The sequence below is a fragment of the Plecotus auritus genome (genome assembly GCF_963455305.1).
Source record: "Plecotus auritus genome assembly, chromosome: X".
In the NCBI taxonomy this organism is placed as follows: domain Eukaryota; kingdom Metazoa; phylum Chordata; class Mammalia; order Chiroptera; family Vespertilionidae; genus Plecotus; species Plecotus auritus.
This window is the reverse complement of record NC_137784.1, coordinates 61,662,491-61,684,434: the sequence shown is the minus strand read 5'-3', so window position 1 is coordinate 61,684,434 and position 21,944 is coordinate 61,662,491. Positions and strand designations below refer to the sequence as shown.

Here is a 21,944-nt window from a genome sequence, read left to right as displayed (position 1 = left end):
TGCAACGTCATTGTAATATAATTGCCTCTTCCTAAATGTATAATTTTAAATGCATGGGAAAAAAGGTTGTCATTTTTTTCTGAATCAATGGGAAAAAATCTATATTTTGGTGGGCATAAAAACTCTGAAGCCTTGATACTTATTTGCCTGGGAGAAGCTCAATTTTATGCAAAGCATCAATATTTCTTAGTCTTTGGCACTGATTTAAGTGATCAATATCATTCACTGGAAAGACTATTGTCTACTAATCAAATTTAAAAGATAGAATACTATCACAAGAATAGACTGGGACATAATTGGACTGAGTTATTTTTCTTGAGAGGCTAATTCAGTGAAATATTGTAAAGTAGTACATATATTGTATGCTTACAAATTTCTATACCATAAGAATCTAGTATTGAATCCTTTTCTTTTAGTCCTTATGATTTTCCACTATAAGAAAAATATTTCAAATGCAGAAGATGAGCTAAGCATAAATAATTAAAATGTAAATTATGAATTCATACTCATACAGTATTTATATTGTTTATATTTATGGTACTTAAACTCCAAATTATTTATTGCTTCTAACAATGTAATGACCTAAGCAATTTTTAAGCATCTATCCATTTTTCTCTTGTTAGATCGATAATTTCCAAATTATATATTTTTCTCTATCAAGAGAGTTACCAAATTACTACCCAATTGAAATGATCTTGAAATTACTGACTTAAATTATCACTCCCAGTATTGGGTGCTCACTGCAAAATATCACAGATAGAAAGGGAGGGCAGGAAGAGACACACTTGGGAGACAAGAAGCTTGTAGAAAATGTTTGGAATGTACATTTCTACCCGTAGAACTAAGCTGTTATCTAATGAATGGCTAGGATGATGCTCACACAAATACCTACTTATTCAGATTTAAGAGAAGAAAAGTTTCCTGATACCATTTCCCAACTTTATCTTCCGATAGTAAACAAAAAAGGGGACCAGTTGAAAGACCCACCTATATAAGTGGCACTTCATAGCAGTCTAATATTCCCTAATAATCATATTCTCATTTTATGTGAGTGTGTGTGTTTGGGGGGGGTGCATTTTGCTGTTTTCATCTTTTATTAGAATGTAATACATCACTTTAGGTAAAGCTAAAAGGAAGGCTTTGGCAATATTCCAAACCCTTGCCACACTTATAAAACTTCTCTCCACACAATTCCAGCCAAACGAACTCTTTCCAAATGAATTCTCTTCATATTTCTCAGAGAAATTAATTTGTATTAGGCATTAATTTGCTCATTTCCTGACTTGATACCAAAAATTTAATCTCCATGTTAAGTGATTAAAATAATTTCTTCCCCTGGATTTCTTTTTATTTTTTTAAAATAAATTTTAATTGTTCAGATTATTACAGTTGCTCCTCTTTTTCCCCCCATAGCTCCCCTCCACCCAGTTCCCACCACACCCTCTGCCCTTACCCCCTCCACTGTCCTCATCCATAGGTGTACGATTTTTTTCCAGTCTCTTCTCGCACCCCCCAAACCCCTTTCCCCCCGAGAATTGTCAGTCCACTCCCTTTCTATGCCCCTGATTCTATTATATTCATCAGCTTATTCTGTTCATCATATTTATTATTCACTTGATTTTTAGATTCACTTGTTGATCGATATATATTTTTTATTCATAGTTTTTATCTTTACCTTTCTCTTCTTCTTCCTCTTCTTAAAGAATACCTTTCAGCATTTCATATAATACTGGTTTGGCGGTGATGAACTCCTTTAGCTTTTTCTTATCTGTGAAGCTCTTTATCTGCCCTTCAATTCTAAATGATAGCTTTGCTGAGTAGAGTAATCTTGGTTGTAGGTTCTTGCTATTCATCACTTTGAATATTTCTTGCCACTCCATTCTGGCCTGCATAGTTTCTGTTGATAAATCAGCTGACAATTGTATGGGTATCCCCTTGTAGGTAACTGTTTTTCTCTTGCTACTTTTAATATTCTCTTTGTCTTATGCCCTTGGCATTTTAATTATGATGTGTCTTGGTGTGGTCCTCATTGTATTCCTTTTGTTCGGGGTTCTCTGCACTTCCTGGACTTATAAATCTATTTCTTTCACCAGGTGGGGGAAGTTTTCTGTCATTATTTCTTCAAATAGGTTTTCAATATCTTGCTCTCTCTGTTCTTCTGGCACCCCAATAATTCGGATGTTAGTACGCTTGAAGTTGTCCCAGAGGCTCCTTACACATCTTCCTACTTTTGAGTTCTTTTTTCTTTTTGCTTTTCCGGTTGGGTGTTTTTTGCTTTTTTGTATTTCAAATCTTTGACTTGATTCTTGGGATCATCTAGTCTGCTGCTGGATCTCTGTATATTATTCTTTAATTCAGTCAGTGTATGCTTAATTTCTAGTTGGTCCTTTTTCATATCCTCGAGGGTCTCACTAAATTTATTGGCCTTTTCTAGAAAATTCTTGAGTAACCTTGTAACTGTGGTTTTGAACTCTATATCCAGTCATTGGCTTTCCTCCATTTCTGTAATTTGTGACCTGTTTCTTTGTCTCCGCATTTTGGCTGCTTCCCTGTGTTGATAGAGTGGCTTTGTGTGCTAGGTGTCCTATAGGGCCCAGTGGCTCAGCCTTCCCAGTGACCTGATGTGGACACTCTTGGTGCACCCCTTTGTGGGCTGTGTGCACAGTCTTGTTGTAGTTAAGCCTTGATTACTGTTGGTATCACTGGGAGTAATTGACCTCCAGACCAATTGGCTGTGAGGATCAGTTGTGTCTATGCTGGGAGAACTTCTGTGCTGGAGACACCCTTATGAGGCAAGACTTGCTTCAGTGGGGCTTTGGTGCTCACTGAGTATGCCCCCTGAGTATGTCCCTTATGGATCTGAGGAGTTGTAATCTGGATGGTCCTACACTGACCCCTGGGTACACTGGCTCTTGGATCTCCAAGGAGGTGCTAATTTAGCCTCTGCCTGAGGCCACCCAGCAGGAGCTACAGAGAGATCAGCAGATTCCTCTTCTTTGTTTGAGTTTTGGAGGTGCCCAGATGAGGCCCAGCTGTGAAGCAAAGCAAGCTGCTATGGGGCCTTGGGCCTTCTTTTGGAAGTTCTGGCACTCTCTGACCCAGCTGCAGTTTGTTAGGTAATTTTAGATTTCAAAGGGCCAGGCCATTCATATGCAAAAGCTTCTGCGCACAGCTTGGGTGTGGCGGGGTCTCAGGGAATCAACAGGGCAGAGCAAACAGCTATGGCTGATCCTCAGCCCTGCCCTAAGAGGCCCCCAAGTCTCAGTGTCCCTCGGTAATAGCTGCAAGCACCTCTGAGAGAAAGCCGCCCTCGAGTTCCACCCAAAGCCAGACAGTCCAGTTTCTCCCCCTGTGAGTCTGTGTCCCCAGAGCCTCGTCCGGAACTGGAGTTCAGAGCAGTTGGGAGCTTGTGTCTCCCTCCTGATTGAAAAGACACCCGTGTCCTCAGTTGCCAGCCCTTTCCATGTGCACGCCTCCATACCTCTGCAGTTTACTTCCGCACCTCCTCTGAGTCTCAGTGTGCTTTTCTCTTTCCTTCTAGTTGTAAAATTTCCACTCAACCAGCCTTCTTGTGGTTCTGGATGATGTCCGTTTTGTCTTTTAGTTGTAGTTTTTAAGGGGTTGTGGGGTTGTGGGAGGCAGCAATTTCAGGTGTTTATATATGCCGCCATCTTCTCTTCCCCTAGATTTCTTAGGAAGAAATTTTAGTTGTAGGACAAAAGGAACACTTTCTCTGTAGCTTTGGAGAGATAATAGAGGGTGCTCACAAGATGGAAGATGGTATGTGACTGTTGTCTGTAATGTGACCACTCTCAGTTGGCACTGGATTTTCAATAAAATAACTGAACTTGTGAAATGTTTGGGTGGAATAGATTTTTGGGGAAAAATATTTGTGAATGGATTCAAGGAAGGAACAGAAGAAGCCTGAAGGGATACGGAGTGCCATGGGACTGGGAATTGAAATTTTAACCAGATTTCTGAGGGACTGTGATTTTTAGCTCTTTTTGTCTCAACTCAATAGACAAAGTGTCTTTGCCACTATCTGGAGCCAGGATCACCACTTGTACTATACTCCATCACTGCTTCCTTCTCAAATATCTTGCTCCATCAATTATCATTTTTCTCTTCTAAATTTCCAACTGTTCCCTCTATCTTGGCTTATTCCTGAGTGTATATGTAAATGTGCCTAAGTCAGCTGCATCTAAAAAAAACCATCCCTTCTTGGCAAAAATGTACAAAATTGTGGAAGCTGTGTGATAGATACATGGAAATTCATTATAATATCCTCTCAATCTATTTGTATGTTGGAAAATTTCTATAACAATTCTAAAAGGAAGGGAGGGAAGAAGGAAAGAAGGAAGGACAAATAAAAGTGAGGAGAGGAGGGAGGAAGAACCCTTCCCTTCAATCTGCATTCTTTCTTTCCACTCCATTATTGCACTCTCCTTGACACTTTTCAGTCAACCCTCTGGAGTTATCTATAATCAAAACACCCACTTTCTAATCCTCAACTCCTTGTGATCTGGATTCTGGTCTTGCACCTGCCTGATGTCTCTGAAACAGTTGACATTGTTCATTCCCCACCTTCTTGAAATTTTTTCTGTAGAAGTGATCACATCATTTTCGTCTAATCATTCTCTCACTTTCTTTGTACTCCTTCTCATTTTGTACCATGGTTTTATTTTCCCCTTCTATCCAAGGGCCTACCAGATAGATATCTCTTCCAAGATCTTAGAAGTGACTAAAAAAACCCCACAAAAACAAAACTTGTATTTCCCTGAAAATCTCCTCTAGAAGTCCATGACACTACTACTGCAGATTATCCTATCAAAAAATCTATGTGTTAACTTGAACTTTTCACCTTCCTCTCTTATCATACCCACACAGATCTCTAAGTGTAGCTCATGGACCAGCAACTCTATCACTGATGGAGTTTGTTAGAAGTGCTCCACCTCAGACCCACTGAGTCAGAATCTGTATTTTATCAAGATTGTCCAGGTGATATGTGTGACCATTAAAGTTGGAGAAGTAGTGCTTTAAGCTGTTTTCCTCCTTTCATTTTGGTTCTGTCCCTTGATAACTTTCATATGCTTCTTGCCACAGGGTACTAATTCATTTGTTTCTCTGCCAATAGCCTTCTTCTCTTTGTCTGCCTGAATAAATCATACTTGTTCAAGGTTCAGTTAAAGTGTTACCTCATCAGTGATGCTTTTCCTCAGCCTTTATTTGATGACATTAATTCAGTTGTGCTAAATGCTTCCAAGATTCTCCCAAGCTCAGTTAACTGTCACTCTTTTGGGGTCTCACAGGCATCTATGTATACCTTAATCTCATCACTTGATACCTTTGGTTTAATGCACTCTCCTAGAGGTTAATGCATATTTTTATCACTATCACAGAACCTAATACAGTGACTGGCACAGAGTAAGTTATTGATTTATGTATGTTGAATAAGTGAATGAGTTAAAAATTGTACAATCTGTGAACTGTCTTTTTCCATCACTGAATGAGATATTTAGGCTCCAAATCTCTCACAGACATAATTGAAGTGAGCAATGGGAACTCTCAAAGCCCCTTACCAGAGGATGAATTCTGGGGTTATGGGGTTCCTATGCAAATATATTTGCTTTCATATACCTTTCTCAATTAAGGAGTTACACCTGGGGTGGGGATAGGTAAAAAAGGTAAAGAGGAATAAGAAGTTCAAACTTTCAGTTTTAAAATAAATAAATCATAGGGAATATAGTCAATTACATCAAAATAACTTTTTATAGTGACAGATGGTTACTATACTTATTGTGGTGATATCATAAGGTATGTATATATTGAATCCCTATGTTGTGCACCTGAAATTAATACAATATTGTATGTCAACTATACTTTAAGAAAAAAAAAAGTTGTACCTGTTTCCAACATTTCCTGAGAAGTAGCATACAAATTAGAAAAGGTTTTTGAGATTTGTTTTACCCTAAAATATTTTATTTAAGGGACATAAGAGAACTGTAAAACAGGATGATGTAGGAATACTGCAAGATTCTCTGACCACAGGAGTAACTAAGGAATTCAAGTACTGTTTCAGGATGTGGGGACCAACCAGAATTATGTCTGTGTTATCTTGGCAGTGTTGTATCTTCCTGGTTAGTTCTTGAAATCACTGTTCTTGCTGGATTCCATGGTTTACACCCTGGAGTTATCCTTGACCACTTCTTCTAGGACCCAGTGCTCTGTTTTAAATGCCAACCCAGGCCCTGATAACTGGTCAGCAAATTGTTAATAAAGACATTGAGAACGAGAGATAGCATCATCACCATGAGCTTGCACCCACATCTGCTACCCTCCCTTCCCAGTTGATAGCACAAATGCTGCTTTGTTTTTATTTTAACAGCTTTATTGAGCTATAATCTATATACTATACAATTCACAATTTTAAGTGTACAACTCAATGGGTGTTTTTAAAGTAGATTCAGAGGTATGTATAACCATAACTAGAGTCAACATTCCTTTTTTTCCTCTCTCTCTCTCTCTCTCTCTCTCTCTCTCTCTCTCTCTCTCTCTTCTCTCTTTCTCTCTCTCTCTCATTTTTTTATTGAAGTAATATTGGCTAATAACATTATCTAAATTTCAGGTGCACAGCATTATAATTTGATATCTATATACTCTATAGGGTGCTAGAGTATAGGCCACGGGTGGGGAACGTTTTTCTGCCAAGGGACATTTGGGTATTTATAACATCATTCGCAGGCCATACAGAATTATCAACTTAAAAATATCCCTGCTATATTTGGACAAACATTTAATTAACTCACCCTTAATGCCTTGGCAGGGTCAGACCAAATGATTTCACAGGCCTTATACAGCCTTCGGGACCAAGGTTCCCCACCCCTAGTATAGACTATTAAAAGTCTGGTTTCCTTCTCTTTCCTTTACTCATTTTCACACTTCCCCTAGTCTCCTTGCCCTCAGGTAAGCACCATTCTGTTGTCTGTACTTATGAGATTATTATTATTCTGTTTTGCTGGTTGGTAATTTTTTTGTTTTATATTCCACATGAGTGAAATAATATGATTTTTGTACTTTTACATCTGACTTATTTCACTTAGCATAATGTGCGTAAGATCCATCCATATTGTCATAAATGACAATATTTCATTTTCATTTTTTATGGCTGTGTAGTATTTGTGTGTGTGTGTGTGTGTGTGTGTGTGTGTGATCTGTTTCACTCATCTGTCAATGAACAGTTTGTTTCCATATCTTGGCTATTATACATAATGCTGCAATTAACATAGAGGTGCTGCAATGAACATAGGGGAACATATATCTTTCCAAATTAGTGTTTTCATTTTCTTGAGGTAAATACCCAGAAGAGGAAATGCTGTATCATGTGCTGGTTCCTTAAATTTTTTAAACCATCACATGAGGATATGTTTCTATTTATTTTAAAGAGAGAGAAATGGAAAGGGAGAGAGAGAAACATCAATAGGTTACCTCCCATGTACTAGTACACCCGGACCAGGGATCAAACCCAAAACATGGGTATGCACCCTGACCGACCGTGAATCGGAACTTGCAACGTTTCATTGTATGGGACGATGCTCCAACCAAATGAGCCAAACCATCCAGGGCTGGTTCCTCCATTTTCATTTTTTAAATTTTATTTTTAAAATTTATTTATTACCTAGAGGCCCCAATAAAGGCCAGTGGCTGGGGAGGAGCCGCAAGAGGGACCGCTGGAGGGACTACTGGAGGGCTCCAGGGTGGGTCTGGCCCCATTTCGCCCAGTCCCGATTGGCTGGACCCCAGCAACAAGCTAACCTACCAGTCAGAACATCTGCCCCCTGGTGGTCAGTGCACGTCATACTAACTGGCTGGTCGACCACACATATCTATAGATTGTAACTCATGGAGTGGAATGCTCGGCACCCACTTTCCCTCCAGCCCTTGGTCTTAGAGACCTCATGTCCTTCCAAGGCTCTACTTACCCTCTTCTGCTGCCACAGGAAGTAAATTGCATCGTGTGTGTGGAAACCCGTTGCAGGCTCCATGGGTGTATCTTTACTTCACTGAAGTTCCAATTACTCCGACATAAGGAAAGACGCCCTCATTATAAGATAACACCATTGTGGTAAGGCCCCTGCTCAACCTACTGCAGCAGTTTTAAATAGGCCATGGATCACCCTACATGGTTTGGCTCAGTGGAGCCATGGCCTGCAGACTGAAGGGTCCTGGGTTCAATTCTGGTCAAGGGCACATTCCTGGGTTGCTGGCTCAATCCCCAGTAGGGGGCGTGTGGGAGGCAGCAGATTGATTCTCTCTCATCATTGATGTTTCTATCTCTCCCTCCCTCTTCCTTCCTCTCTGAAATCAATAAAAACATATTAACAAAAATAAAAATGAATAGGCTATGAATCAAACGTTGCTGCTCTCCATCCATCCAGTCCCCTCACACCCTCTTTTGTCTTTGCCCCCCCCCCCCCCCACACACACACTCTGCTGGGGTCTGTAAAATGGGGTCAGGATTTCTACATCAACCAAGGGCGATGCTTCCACATGGCCCTCCTTCACCTCCCATCTCTGTCCCCAGTCCTGTGGGGTCTCTCCCTCCTCCCCTTCTATCTAGGTGGGCCCTGCTCTGCCCCTTCCTCCTGCGACCTCCTGTCTGCAGCCTCCCCAAAGGCTGTGGGGGGCAGGGGGGGGCTGTGCAGAAGTGGGCAAAGTGGTGCAGGCCATGTGGTGGTGTGGAGCTGTGTGGGTCAAGCCCAGGTGGGACCTTGGAGAGCTGGGGTGACGGGTCACTGGGAGGAGGGAGAGACGTGGAGCCTGTCCTGTGGGAGAGGAACCAGGGACCTCAGCTGCCCCCACAGAGCTGCTTTTCAAGGCCCCTTGCTGCCTCCCACTTCAAGTTTTGGACTCGGTTTCTCCAGCTAAGCCCCGCCCCACTCTCTGCTGCTTCCCAGGAGCCGGAGGCGGCCCCTTGGCCTCAGGCAAGCATGCCAGTCTACATGCACCCCCCATCCCTGTCCCCCCCACCCCCCCGTAATGGTGCTACCCACTCTCCTGGAGTAGTTAGTGTAACTTAACACATAAAAAGAAGCAGCTCTGAAGATTATAAATTGCACAGTGAGAAAGCCACAGGCTGAGGAGGGTTGTGCAGTCCACAGCTCTGGAATCACACTTAACAGCCTCCCTCTTCACCCGGTCCCTCCTGGCTCTCACCTCTGCCCGCCTCTGCCCAGGGCTCTGGCCAAACCCTGGGAGCTTCCTGACAGCTCTCACCTCAGGCCTCACTTTCCAGACCAGCCCACCAGCTCCCACAGCAAGCTAACCTATCGGTTGGAGCATCTGCCCCCTGGTGGTCAGTGCACATCATAGCGACTGGTCCAGCTGTTGAACTCCCAGAGGAACTCTGGTGGTGGGGGGGGGACAATTTGCATATTAGGCTTTTATTATATAGGATTAAACTTACTGGGGTGATATGGCTCAAGATGAACATATAGGATTCAGGTGTGGGTTTCTATGTTACAAGATCTTTATTTTATTTTTTTAAATATATTTTATTGATTTTTTACAGAGAGGAAGGAAGAGGGATAGAGAGTTAGAAACATCGATGGGAGAGAAACATCGATCAGCTGCCTCTTGCACACCTCCTACTGGGGATGTGCCCGCAACCAAGTTACGTGCCCTTGACCGGAATCGAACCTGGGACCTTTCAGTCTGCAGGCTGACGCTCTATCCACTGAGCCAAACCGGTTTTGGCACAAGATCTTTATATTGCACCATGTGACCACCACCCAAAGTCAAACCTTCTCCTGTCACTTCATATTAGGACCCCCTTCTTATCCACACCCTTCCCTCTGGCAACCACCACACTGCTATTTGTGTTCATAAGTTTCAGTTTTATATCCCACATATGAGTGAAATCATATGGTTCTTAGCTTTTTCTGACTTATTTCACTTAGCCTCATGTTCTCAGGATCCATCCATGTTATTGGAAATGGTGCTATTTCACCCTTTCTTAACAGCTGAGTAGTATTCTATTGTGTATATGTAACACTTCTTTATCCAGTCCTCTATTGCGGGACACTTTGGTCATTTCCATGTCTTGGCCAACATGAATAATGCTGAAATGAACATAGGGGGTGTATATATCTTTGTGAATACATGATTTTGAGTTTTTTTGGTATATATTCAGGAGAGGGATTTCTGGGTCATAGAGGCTTTGCTGTGTTGTACTGTCATTCTCCTTTGTGTGTGTGTGTGTGTGTGTGTGTGTGTATATATATATATATATATAATTTAAAAATAATTATTTATTGTTGAAAGTATTACATATGTACCCCTTTCCCCCCCGCCGCATTGACCCCCTCCAGCCTGTCTCCTCCCACATTCCTGCCTCAGGTCTTCAGCACCCTATTGTCTGTGTCCATGGGTTAAGCATATATGCATACAAGGTCTTTGGTTGATTACCTCCCACCCACCGAACCTCCCTCCCATTAGCTCTGAGATTCCCCACTATGTTTCATGTTTCCATGTCTTTGGATCCACTCCGTTCATCAGTTTATTTTGTTACATAGATTCCACATATGAGTGAGTTTATGTGATATTTGTCTTTATCTGACTGACTTATTTCACTTAGCATGATACTCTCCATGCTGTCTCAAAGGGTAAGATATTCTTCTTTATTACTGCTGCATAGTATTCCATGGTATACTAGTAATTGTTTCACAACTTTTTTATCCACTCGTCTACTGATGCACACTTGGGTTGTTTCCAGATCTTAGCAATTATAAATTCTGCTGCTATGAACATAGGGGTGCATACATTTTTTTCTGATTGTGTTTTGGGATAATTAGGATATATTCCTAGAAGTGGGATCACTGGGTCAAATGGCAGTTCCATATTTAATTTTTTGAGGAAACTCTATATTGTTTTCTATAATGGTTCAACCAGTCTGCATTCCCACCAGCAGTGAACTAGGGTTCTGTTTTCTCCACATCCTCACCAGCACTTGTCATTTGTTGATTTGTTGATGGTAGCCATTCTTACAGGTGTGAGATGATACCTCAGTGTCATTTTAATTTGCATCTCTCTGATGATCAGTGACTTTGAGCATTTTTTCGTATGACTCTTGGCCATATCTACATCCTCTTTAGAGAAGTGTCTATTTAGGTCCTTTGCTCATTTTTTAATTGGATTGTTTGTCTTCCTTTTGTTAAGTTGCATGAGTTCCTTATATATTTTGGATATTAACACTTTATCAGATGTATCATTGCTAAATATGTTCTCCCATACAGTGGGCTCCCTTTTCATTTTGTTCATGGTTTCTTTTGCTGTGCAGAAGCTTTACTTTGATGTAGTTTCATTTGTTTATATTTTTCCTTGGTTTCCTTTGCCTTATGGGATATATCCATAAATATATTGTTATGAGAGATGTCTGAGATTTTGCTGCCTAGGCATCTTCTAGGATTTTTATGGTTTCATGACTGACATTTAAGTCTTTTAGTATACATTTTGAGTTTTTTCTTGTGTATGGTGTAAGATGGTGGTCCAGTTTCATTTTTGTTGCATGTATCTTTCCAATTTTCCCAACACCATTTATTGAAGAGACTGTCTTGACTCCATTGCATGCTCTTACTTCCTTTGTCAAATATTAATTGACCGTAATGGTTGGGATCGATTTCTGAGGTCTCTGTTCTGTTCCATTGCTCTATCTGCCTATTCTTGTGCTAGTACCAAGCTGTTGTGATTACGGTGGCTTTGTAGTATAACTTAAAATCTGGCATTGTGATTCCACCAACTTTGTTTTTCTTTCTCAAGATTGCTGTAGCTATTCAGGATCTTTTTTGATCCCATATAAATTTTTGGAGTATTTGTTCAAGCTCTGTTAAATATGCTGTTGGTATTTTAATAGGGATTGCATTGAATCTGTAGATTGCCTTTGGTAGTATGGACATTTTAATGATGCTGATTCTACAAATCCATGAACACAATATATTCTTCCACTTGTTTATATCTTCTTCTATCTCTTTTTTCAACGTCCTGTAGTTTTCTGAGTACAAATATGTTGCTTCTTTAGTTAATTTTATTCCTAAGTATCTTACTTTTTAAAAAAATATCTTTTTATTGATTTCAGAGAGGAAGGAAGAGGAAGATAGAGACAGGAACATCAATGATGAGAGAGCATCGCTGATCAGCTGTCTCTTGCATGCTCCCTACTGGGGATTGAGCCCACAACCTGGGCATGTGCCCTGACCAGGAACTGATCCGCGACCTTCTGCTTCCTAGGTCGATGCTCAGCCACTGAGCAATGCCAACTGGGCAATGTTTTTGTTGCAGTGGTCAATGGAATTGTTTGTTTAGTTTCTCTTTCTGAGAATTCATTATTGGAGTATAAAAAATACATTGATTTTTAGGTGTCGATTTTGTATTCTGCTACTTGGCCAAATTCATTTATTAAAGTTAGTAGTTTTTGGGGGGAGTCTTTAGGGTTTTCTATGTACAGTATGATGACCATTAATCATGTTGAGATATGCTCCCGCCATTCCCACTTTGTTGAGAGTTTTTATCAAAAAAGGTTGCTGGATTTTGTCAAATGCTTTTTCTGTGTCTATTGATATGATCATGTGATTTTTGTCTTTAAATTTTTTTATGTGAAGAATCACATTTATTGATTTGCAAACATTGTACCAGCCTTGTATCCCTGGAATAAATCCCATTTAATCATGGTGTATGATCTTTTTAATATATTGCTGGATGCAATTTGCCAATATTTTGTTGAGGATCTCAGTATCTATGTTCATCAGGGATATTGGCCTATAATTCTCTTTCTTTGTAGTATCATCTGATTTTGGAATTAGGATAATGCTGATCTCATAAAAAGTGCATGGAAGTGTTCTTTCCTCTTGGATTTTTTGGATGTTTGAGAAGTATAGGTATTAGTTCTTCCTTGAATGTTTGGTAAAACTCCCATGAGAAGCCAACCAGACCCAGGCTTTTATTTATGGGGAGTTTTTTGATTACTGGTTCTATTTCATCAGATATTATTGGCCTATTCAGGTTTTCTGCTTCTTTTGGGAGACTGTGTTTTCCTAGGAATTTGTCCATTTCATCCTCAGCTTGTTGGCATATAGTTGTTCTTAGTACTTTTATTTTATTTATTTATTTTTTTACAATCCTTTGTATTTCTGTGGTGTAGGTGGTTACGTTTTCACTTTCATTTCTGATTTAATTTATTTGGGTCCTCTCTCTTTGTTTCTTGATGACTTTGGCTAAGATTTCATTAATCTTCTTTATCTTTTCAAAGAACCAGCTCTCGGTTTCATTGAATTTTTGTATTGTTTTTCTTTAGTCTCTAGGTCATTTATTTCTGCTCTAATCTTTAGTATTTTCTTCCTTCTATTTACTCTGGGCTTTCTTGTTCTCTTTCTAAGTCGTCAAGTTGTAGGGTTAGATAGTTTATTATTGATTTTTCTTGTGTTTTGAGGTAGGTCTGTAGTGCTAGGAACTTCCCTCTTGGGAATGCTTTTGCTGTGTCCCAGAGATTTTGGGTTGTTGTGTATTCATTTTCATTGATTTCCAGAAAGTTTTTTATTTCTTTCCTTATCTCATTGGTAACCCTTTCATTGTTTAATAATGTTCTATTTAGCCTTAATGTGTTTGAATGTGTTTATTGTAGTTGATTTTGAATTTCATTCCACTGTGATATGAGAAGACTCTTGATATCATTTCAATTTTCCTGAACTTGTGGTGACTTGTTTTGTGTGCTAACATGTGGTGTATCTTTGTGAATGACCCATGTGCACTTGAGAAGAATGTATATTCTACCCGTTTGGGGAGAAATGTTCTATAAATATCAATTAAATCCCTTTGTATATTATATATACTAGAGGCCCAGTGCACGAAATTTGTGCATGGGGGGGGGTTCCCCTCAGCCCAGCCTGCACCCTCTCCAATCCGGAACCCCTCAGGGGACATCCGACTGCTGGTTTAGGCCCAACCCCACAGGCAGTCGGACATCCCTCTCACAATACTGGACCACTGGCTCCTAACTGTTCACCTGTTTACCTGCCTGATCACCCCTAACTGACCTGCCCCGATGGCCTGGTTACCCCTAACTGCCCCCCCTGCCGGCCTCGTCACCCCCAACTGCCCCCCCTGCCAACCTGGTCACCCCCAACTGCCCCCCCTACCGGCCTGGTCGCCCCTCACTTGCCCCCCTGCTGACCTGGTTGCCCCATGCAGCCTGCTGTTTGGTCATTTGGTTGCCCCTCACTGATCCCCTGCTGGCCTGGTCACCCCACGCAGCCTGTTCAGTTGTCCGTTCAGTTGTTTTGATTGCGACAGTCACTTAGGCTTTTATATATACACTGAGTGGCCAGATTATTATTATCTCTGAACACATAATAATCTGGCCACTCAGTGTATATCCTATATAATAAAAGGCTAATATGCAAATTGTCCCCTTGACCAGGAGTTCGACCAGCAGGCAAGCTGGCCAACCGCCCATGTCCCCTCCCCCTGGCCTGGCTGGATGGACCCCACCCATGCACAAATTCATGCACTGGGCCTCTAATATATATATATATATATATATATATATATATATATATATATATATATGTATACATATATATGTATACATATATATATGTGTGTGTGTGTGTGTGTGTGTGTGTGTGTGTATATATATATATATACTGAGTGGCCAGATTATTATGCGCTCAGAGATCACAATAATCTGGCCACTCAGTGTATATACTGTGTATATATTCTATATAATAAAAGCCCAATATGCAAATCAACTGAATGGCAAAATGACCGGTGGAATAACTGGTCGCTATGATGCACACTGACCACCAGGGGGCAGATGCTCAATGCAGGAGCTGCCCCCAGGTCGCAGGCCCAAGGCTAGCTATGGCAAGTGCCAGCAGGGCCCCCCCCACCCAGGTCGCCCCACAGATTGGCCCTGATTGCTGGCTGGGCCTTGGGACCCTACCTGTGCATGAATTTTGTGCACTGGGCCTCTAGTATATATATATGCTCCTATAGTGCATGTATATATGTTTACCATGGTTATATCCTCTGGTAGGATCAATCCCTTTAGTATTATGTAGTGACCTTTGTTGCCTCTTATGCTGGCCTTCATTTTGAAGTCTATTTTGTCACATATGAGTATTGCTACTCCAGCTTTTTTTTTCTTTTCTATTTGCATGGAAAAAAAAAGTTTCCATCCCTTAATTCTCATCCTGTGTGTGTCTTCTGTTCTGAAGTGGGTCTTTTGTAGACAGAATATAGTTGGGCCATGTTTTTGTATCCATTCAGCTACCCTGTGTCTTTTCATTGGAGCATTTAATCCATTTACATTTAAGGATATTTTGATACGTATTTATTTATTGCCATTTTAATTCTGTATGCCTAGGTTTCTCTCTATATATTTCTTCTTCTCATTACAGGAGTTCCTTTAGCATTTCCTATAATGCTGGCTTGGTGGTGATGTACACCTTTAACCTTTTATTGTATGGGAAGTTCTTTATTTTACCATCTATTTTGAATAATAGCCTTGCTGGATATAATAATCTTGGTTTTAGATCCTTGCTTTCCATTACCTCAAGTACATCATGCCATTCCCTTCCGGCCTGTAGAGTTTCTGATGAGAAATGAGGTGTCAGCCTTATGGGAACTCCTTTGTAGGTAATAGTTTCCTTTTCCCTTGCTACCTTCATGATTTGCTATTTGTTTTTAATTTTTGGCATTTTAATTATGTGTCTGGGCCGGGCCTGTTTGGATTCTTCTTGCTTGGGATTCTCTGTACCTCCTGAACTTATAACTTTTTTCCTTTACCAGGTTATGAAAATTTTCTGCCATCATTTCTTCAAACATATTATCTATCCCTTCCTCCCTTTCTGCCTCTTCTGACATACCTGCTATTCTAATATTGTTACATTGCATGTTGTCCCACAGCTCCCTTAAGCTGTACTCCTGTTTTTTTATTGTTTTTTTTTTCTTTTTTCTTTTTGGTTCTCTGATTGAGTGATTTTTTTCAACTATTTCTTCTAATTCACTGATTTGGTCCTCAGCTTCCACTAATCTGCTGTATATCACTTCCAACGTGCTCTTTATTTGTGCTATGTCATTCTTAATTTCCAACTGTTCTTTTTTCATAGTGACTATATATTTTCTCATGCTGTTGAGCATCTTTACCATCATTATTCTGAACTCCTTTTCAGATAAATTTCTTATCTCCATTTCATTGATTTCTCCTGGAGAATTCTCTTGTTCTCTCATTTGTGGGTTGTTCCTTTGTCTCCTCATTTTGGTTTCCTGTTTGGGTTTGTGACTATTTATTAGGTAGAGCTGCTAAACCTCTCTATCTCTCGTGCAGGGCAGTGTTAAACGCTGTTTCTTACTAATTAGATCAGGCAAAGACTCAAAGCCTCCAGAGACTGCTTCTGGTCACAGACTGATAGGATTCCTCTTGAAATGCCCTTAAGCAATTGCCCACAGGTGTGGCAAGAGTTTTTTTGTGTTTGTTTGTTTGTTTGTTTTAACAGGATGGGGTAATTGTTTCCTCCTAGAGGTTAATTGTTATTCTGTCTCCTAAAGGTCAAAGTGGTTTCCAATAGGGTGGGTCAACTGTTTCCACCCCCCTAAGGCAATACTGCCTGTATAGCAATTGTCTGTGTGAGAAAGATGGCCTCTGCAGCATAAGGGAATGACTCAGCACAGGAAACTGGGATGTCTCTCTTCTAAGTTCTAACCCCAGAGCTCTCAATCCTGGCTTCTGCTCACCTAGCTCCAGTCCACTCTACCCTCCCTCTGCCGGAGCACAAGGTGGGTGGCTCTACAGGGAATTTTATGCCTTGGCCCTTTAAGAGGGTACCTGAATTTCCAGCCATCTCTCACTGGCTGACAGGAACCCTGCTGTTTTTCACAGCCAGATGTTATGTGGGTACCCTTCTCAGTTCTGGTGCTCTCTGGTGGGGGGCCCAACTTGGGAAATAGACGCCAGAGTTCTCAGTGGCAACCCACCATAGCTGAGCTATTGCTCCAGAACTTGAGCTGTTGTCTGTGTGGGCCCAGCCACCACTTTTGTGCCTCTACCCCTCCTAACAGTCTCTATGCAGTCTCCACTTTTGGTCCTCACTTATCAGGGTTCTCTCCAGTGAGTCTTCCATTGATTATTCAGTAAATTTTCCTGTATTTTAGCTGCAATTTCAGTTTGGACCTGGGAGCATGTCCATGCAGCATCCACTTACTCCACTGCCATTTTTAATCTCCAGGCCTTCAGTATTTTCCAAATGCCAGGATGTGGACCTGTCCATATGCTTTCCATTACATGCTGCTGAACTCCATTTCCTTCTGCTGTCGAGGTCCAAGCTCAAAACCGGACAGGGAGTCCCAATTAGCAGAGTTAAGACCTGGTTACAGCTACGGTAGCGGTGCTCCCATCGCCACATGCATCCCACTGCAGTGGCCACCGCTGCTGCTGCCTCTGGTCCTCACCACCTATATATCTTTTTATCTCATCTTTTATTTCTTCTTTGACCCAGTCATTTTTTTATTAGTATGTTGTTTAATCTCCATGTATTTGTGGGTTTCTTCACTTCCTTTTTGCAGTTGATTTCTAATTTCAAGGCATCATAGTCAGAGAATATATTTGATATAATTTCAATCTTCATGAATTTGGTGATGCTAGTTTTGTGACACAACATATGGCCTATCCTTGAGAATGTTCCATATGCACAGGAGAGGAATATATAATCTGATATTCTGGGATGAAATATTCGTTAAATGTCAATTATGTCCATTTGGTCTAGTGTTTCACTTAAGACCATTATTTCTTTATTGATTTTCTGTTTGGCTGATCTGTCCATAGCTGTCAGTGCAGTATGAAAGTCCCCAACTATGATTGTGTTTTGGTCTGTATCTCCCTTTAGTTCTGTGAGTTGTTTTATATATTTCAGTGCTTCCTGGTTGGGTTCAAATACCCTGAGAAGTGTTATGCTGTCTTAATGTAGTGTCCCCTTTATCATTGTAACATGTCCATCTTTGTCTCTTGTTGTCTTGAATTCTGTTTTGTCAGATATAATGATTGCTATACCTCCTTTTCTGTGGATGTTATTTCCTTGGAGAATCATTTTCTACACTCTTTCTTTGAATCTACCTTTGCTTTGCAGCTCATATGTGTCTCTTCTATGCAACATATGGTTGTGTTTTGGTTTTTGATCTACTCTGTTAGTCTGTGCCTCATTATTGGTGAATTCAGACCATTTACATTTAGGGTAATTACTAATGTATGATTATTTCCTACAGCAATTTTATCTTTTGTTTTTTGATAGTTCTATGACTACATTGGATATTTTCCTTTGTGTTTCTGTCTATTGCTTTTGTTTGGTGTATTCCACACTTCTTTCCTCTTTTTTTAAGCTACGTGTCCTGGTTTGTAGATTTTTGTGTGTGGTTACAATTAGGGATATAAAAAATGAAGTTGCTAATATACCATATGTTTTTTTTTTCTTTTGAGTGCATTTGATCTTTATCTTCCTTTGCCAGTTCAGACCTTTACCCCCTTCCCTTTTATGTTTTTGTTGTCACAAATTACCCGTTTGTGCTGTAAGGTCTTTGGTGATCTTACTCGTAGTGTTGTAACCCGATGTTCTTTATTTCAGGTAGCATAACTCCCTTGAGTATTTCTTGCAATGGAGGTTTTATGCATGTCTGGGAATGTCTTTTTTTTCCCCCTCCTTCATATTTAAATAGTAATTTTGCTGGATATATTATTCATAGCTGGTAATTTCTCTCTTTCAGACATTTGAATATTTGGTTCCACTCTCTTCTGGCTTATAGAGTTTCTGTTAAGTCGGATAAAATTCTGATGGGGTTTCCCTTGTAAGTCACTTCCTTCTTTTCCCTGGATGTTGTGGAATCTTTGTCTTTGTCATTAATTTTAGACAGTTTTAATACCAAGTACCTTAGAGGGGCCTCTTTGGTTTGAGGTAAATAGGTGTTCTGTTTGCTTCTTGGATATAAGGATCTAGTTTTTTCCATAGGTTTTAGAAGTTCTCATTCACTATTTGTTTGAATAGGCTCTCTGATCCCTGTTCCCTCTCTTTCTCTTGTGGAATACCTATAATTCTAATATCGCTTTTTCTGATGGAGTCAGATAGTTCTCAAAGGCCTCTCATTTTTCTTTCTGCTCAGGTATCTCTCTTCTTCCCTGTGAATCATTTCTAGATTCCTATTTGCAATATCACTAATTCCTTCCTTGAACTGGTTGGTTCTATTTTCTATATTCAGTAGCTCACCCATTGTTTAACTTTTTAAAAATGCTTATTGTTAAAATTATTACATATGACCCCTTTTCCCCATTGTTCCCTTGAAACTCACCCCCTCACCCAACCTCAGGCCTTCACCACCCTATTGTCTGTGTCCAGAGGTTATGCATATATGCATATAAGTTCTTTGGTTGATCTCTTCCCACACACCCACCCAACCCCACCTTCCCTCTGAGATTGCATAGTCTGTTCCATGCTTTTATATCTCTGGAAGATCTAATATATTGACAGTTTGTTTTGTTCATTAGATTCCACATATGATAGAGATTATGTGATACTTGTCTTTCTCTGACTGTCTTAGTTCGCTTAGCATAATACTCTCGAGGTCCTTCCGTGCTGTCTCAAAGGATAAGGCATCCTTCGTTTTTACTGCTGCAGAGTATTCCATGGTATAAATTTACCACAGATTATATGTATGTGTGTGTGTGTGTGTGTGTGTATATATATATATATATATATATATATATATATATATATATATATTATAAATTTATTCCCAAAACTGTATTTGGAACATTGGAACATAGAAGCCAATATTTTGATATTGCTGCATTAGTTCAGCATCTCATCATTGCTGCATTGAAGAGGAACTCAACAGCAATTACTGGAGATTGTTTGAACCACTCCGCATGCCTCGAGATTTGTTCAGAAGTTTAACTTGAGAGTTTTGTATGATCCAAACCTTGAAAAATGGCCAGATTTATGCTACAGATGATAAAACCTCAGTCGACAATCACCTGAGTATTCTCCTGAAGGGAAAGTAAGTGATCTTCTTATGGACTCTCAGTAGGAAATAAATGGAAGGGAATGCTGCCAAATAATGAAGGAAGTGGTGGAAGACTTTGTTGGTGGTGAAATTGAATTTCAGGACTTCATTTTGGAATACCACAGAGCAACATGTTGGTTACCTTAAATTTGCTGCTCATAATCATGGTGTCAGGATTTTAAGATGTGAACATTGCTCATCTTTTTTGTCTTTTTATTTAAAATTAATGAGTCAAAATAGAAGTAGATTTACATTAGGCATTAAAATTCAAGAAGCTTGTACATGTTTCAGAGGTGATTATTTTTAATATGCTTTTTACTGTTGATAGTATTACAGATATCTCTCATTTCCCCCCACTTTACCCCCTCCTCCCAGCCCCTACCTATGCCCCATGTCTTCATTACCCTATTGCCCAAGTCCATGGGCAATGCTTATAAGTATATAAAATCTTTGGTTTTACAGAGAAAAAAAATGGCGGCGGAATAGACATACGTGTTCCGAGCCTTGTCCCAGAGCAGAAAGAAAGAACAGCTGAGGGTCGCACGAGGAGTGTTTGTTGGCAAGTTAAGGGACAGCTAAACTCCACGAGAAGGTGGGGGACTGCTAGACTGGATTCCCCTGAGCTGGCAGCCCCCACTGCTGCTGGGTCCCCTCCCAGAGCTACGGGCTCGGAGGCGGAGTATGCGCCATCTTGAAAGGGAAAGTGGAGCTTACCGGAAGCCTGAAAATCCACAACTGAGGCACCCACAAAACAGCTGCGAGCCCTAGAACACCAGTCCCCAATTGGCACAAACACGCGGATTCAGAGGAGCTCTATACTCCACCACAGAAAGAACAGATTTCGCCTGGGATAAGGTGAGGTCTCTGGTCCCAGTGGGAGAGAGGAACGTGCTTTGTGCGGGAGTTGGAGGACCAGGGAAGTCAGTGCCTAGAAAAATCCGTGGCTGTTGGGGCTGGCATGATCCATGAATGTGGAAGGGGGTCCTCAGAGCTGCTAACAGAAGGGATCTCTAAAAAGCAACCCATTTGGATCTGACATGCAGGGACAGCCTAAGACTTTCAAAGGTGTGCCGGCTGATTAGACTTGCGCACAGACCCATTTTTCACACAATTGGGCTTTTTCCTCTTCAAATCCTTGCTTCTGATTACTAAGCCCAATACATAAGATAACCCAGTTGGGGACACCCTGGGAGACTGCAAGTGAAAGTGTTTGTCTGGAACCTGGGGATTGGAGCGGGGAGTGACCATCGGAGAGCCAGCTCTGAGGCAGCCCACTCCCACAAACCAGTAATGAGTGCCACAGGGAAAGAATGATGTAAATACAGGTTGGAGAGGCCATATATAGACCCGGAAGCCAATCCAGAAACACTGCCACCCAGGAGCTGAATCACAAATTGACTCTTGTGTAATCAAAAATAAAGGAATACGAGAAATTAAGACACAACGCCTGCTTAAAATCAGGACTGGCTTACAACACTGAAGAGCAGTGGAAAGCAGGGAACTGCAATACTGACCAGACTGAGAAACAGGCAAGCCAAACAGAATAGAGGAAGTGAATGACCTTCACTACTGCACATTTTATTTTTATTTTTTATTTTTATTTTTTATTTTCATTTTTTGCATCTTTTACTCAAGAAACTATTTTTTTTATTTTTTCCTCACTTGATTTTACCTTTTTAATTATTAAATTTTTATTTTCAATCAGTATTACTACTATTATTTTATCTCTTTTTTAAAGCATCATTTTATTTTCTCTTTATTTTACTTTGGGATTAGTGCTCTACATTCCATTTTCATCTTTCCTTTAGCATCGTTTTACTCTATCTCAACACTACCTTTATGCCATC

The 21,944-nt window shown here is 40.4% G+C and overlaps 1 protein-coding gene across 2 annotated transcripts in view; it reads right to left on the bottom strand.

Annotated features, from left to right (window-relative positions):
* Window positions 1-21,944, bottom strand: part of XK (X-linked Kx blood group antigen, Kell and VPS13A binding protein) — a 245,497-nt gene that overhangs the window by 117,633 nt on the left and 105,920 nt on the right. The gene's annotated exons all lie outside the window — the stretch shown is intronic.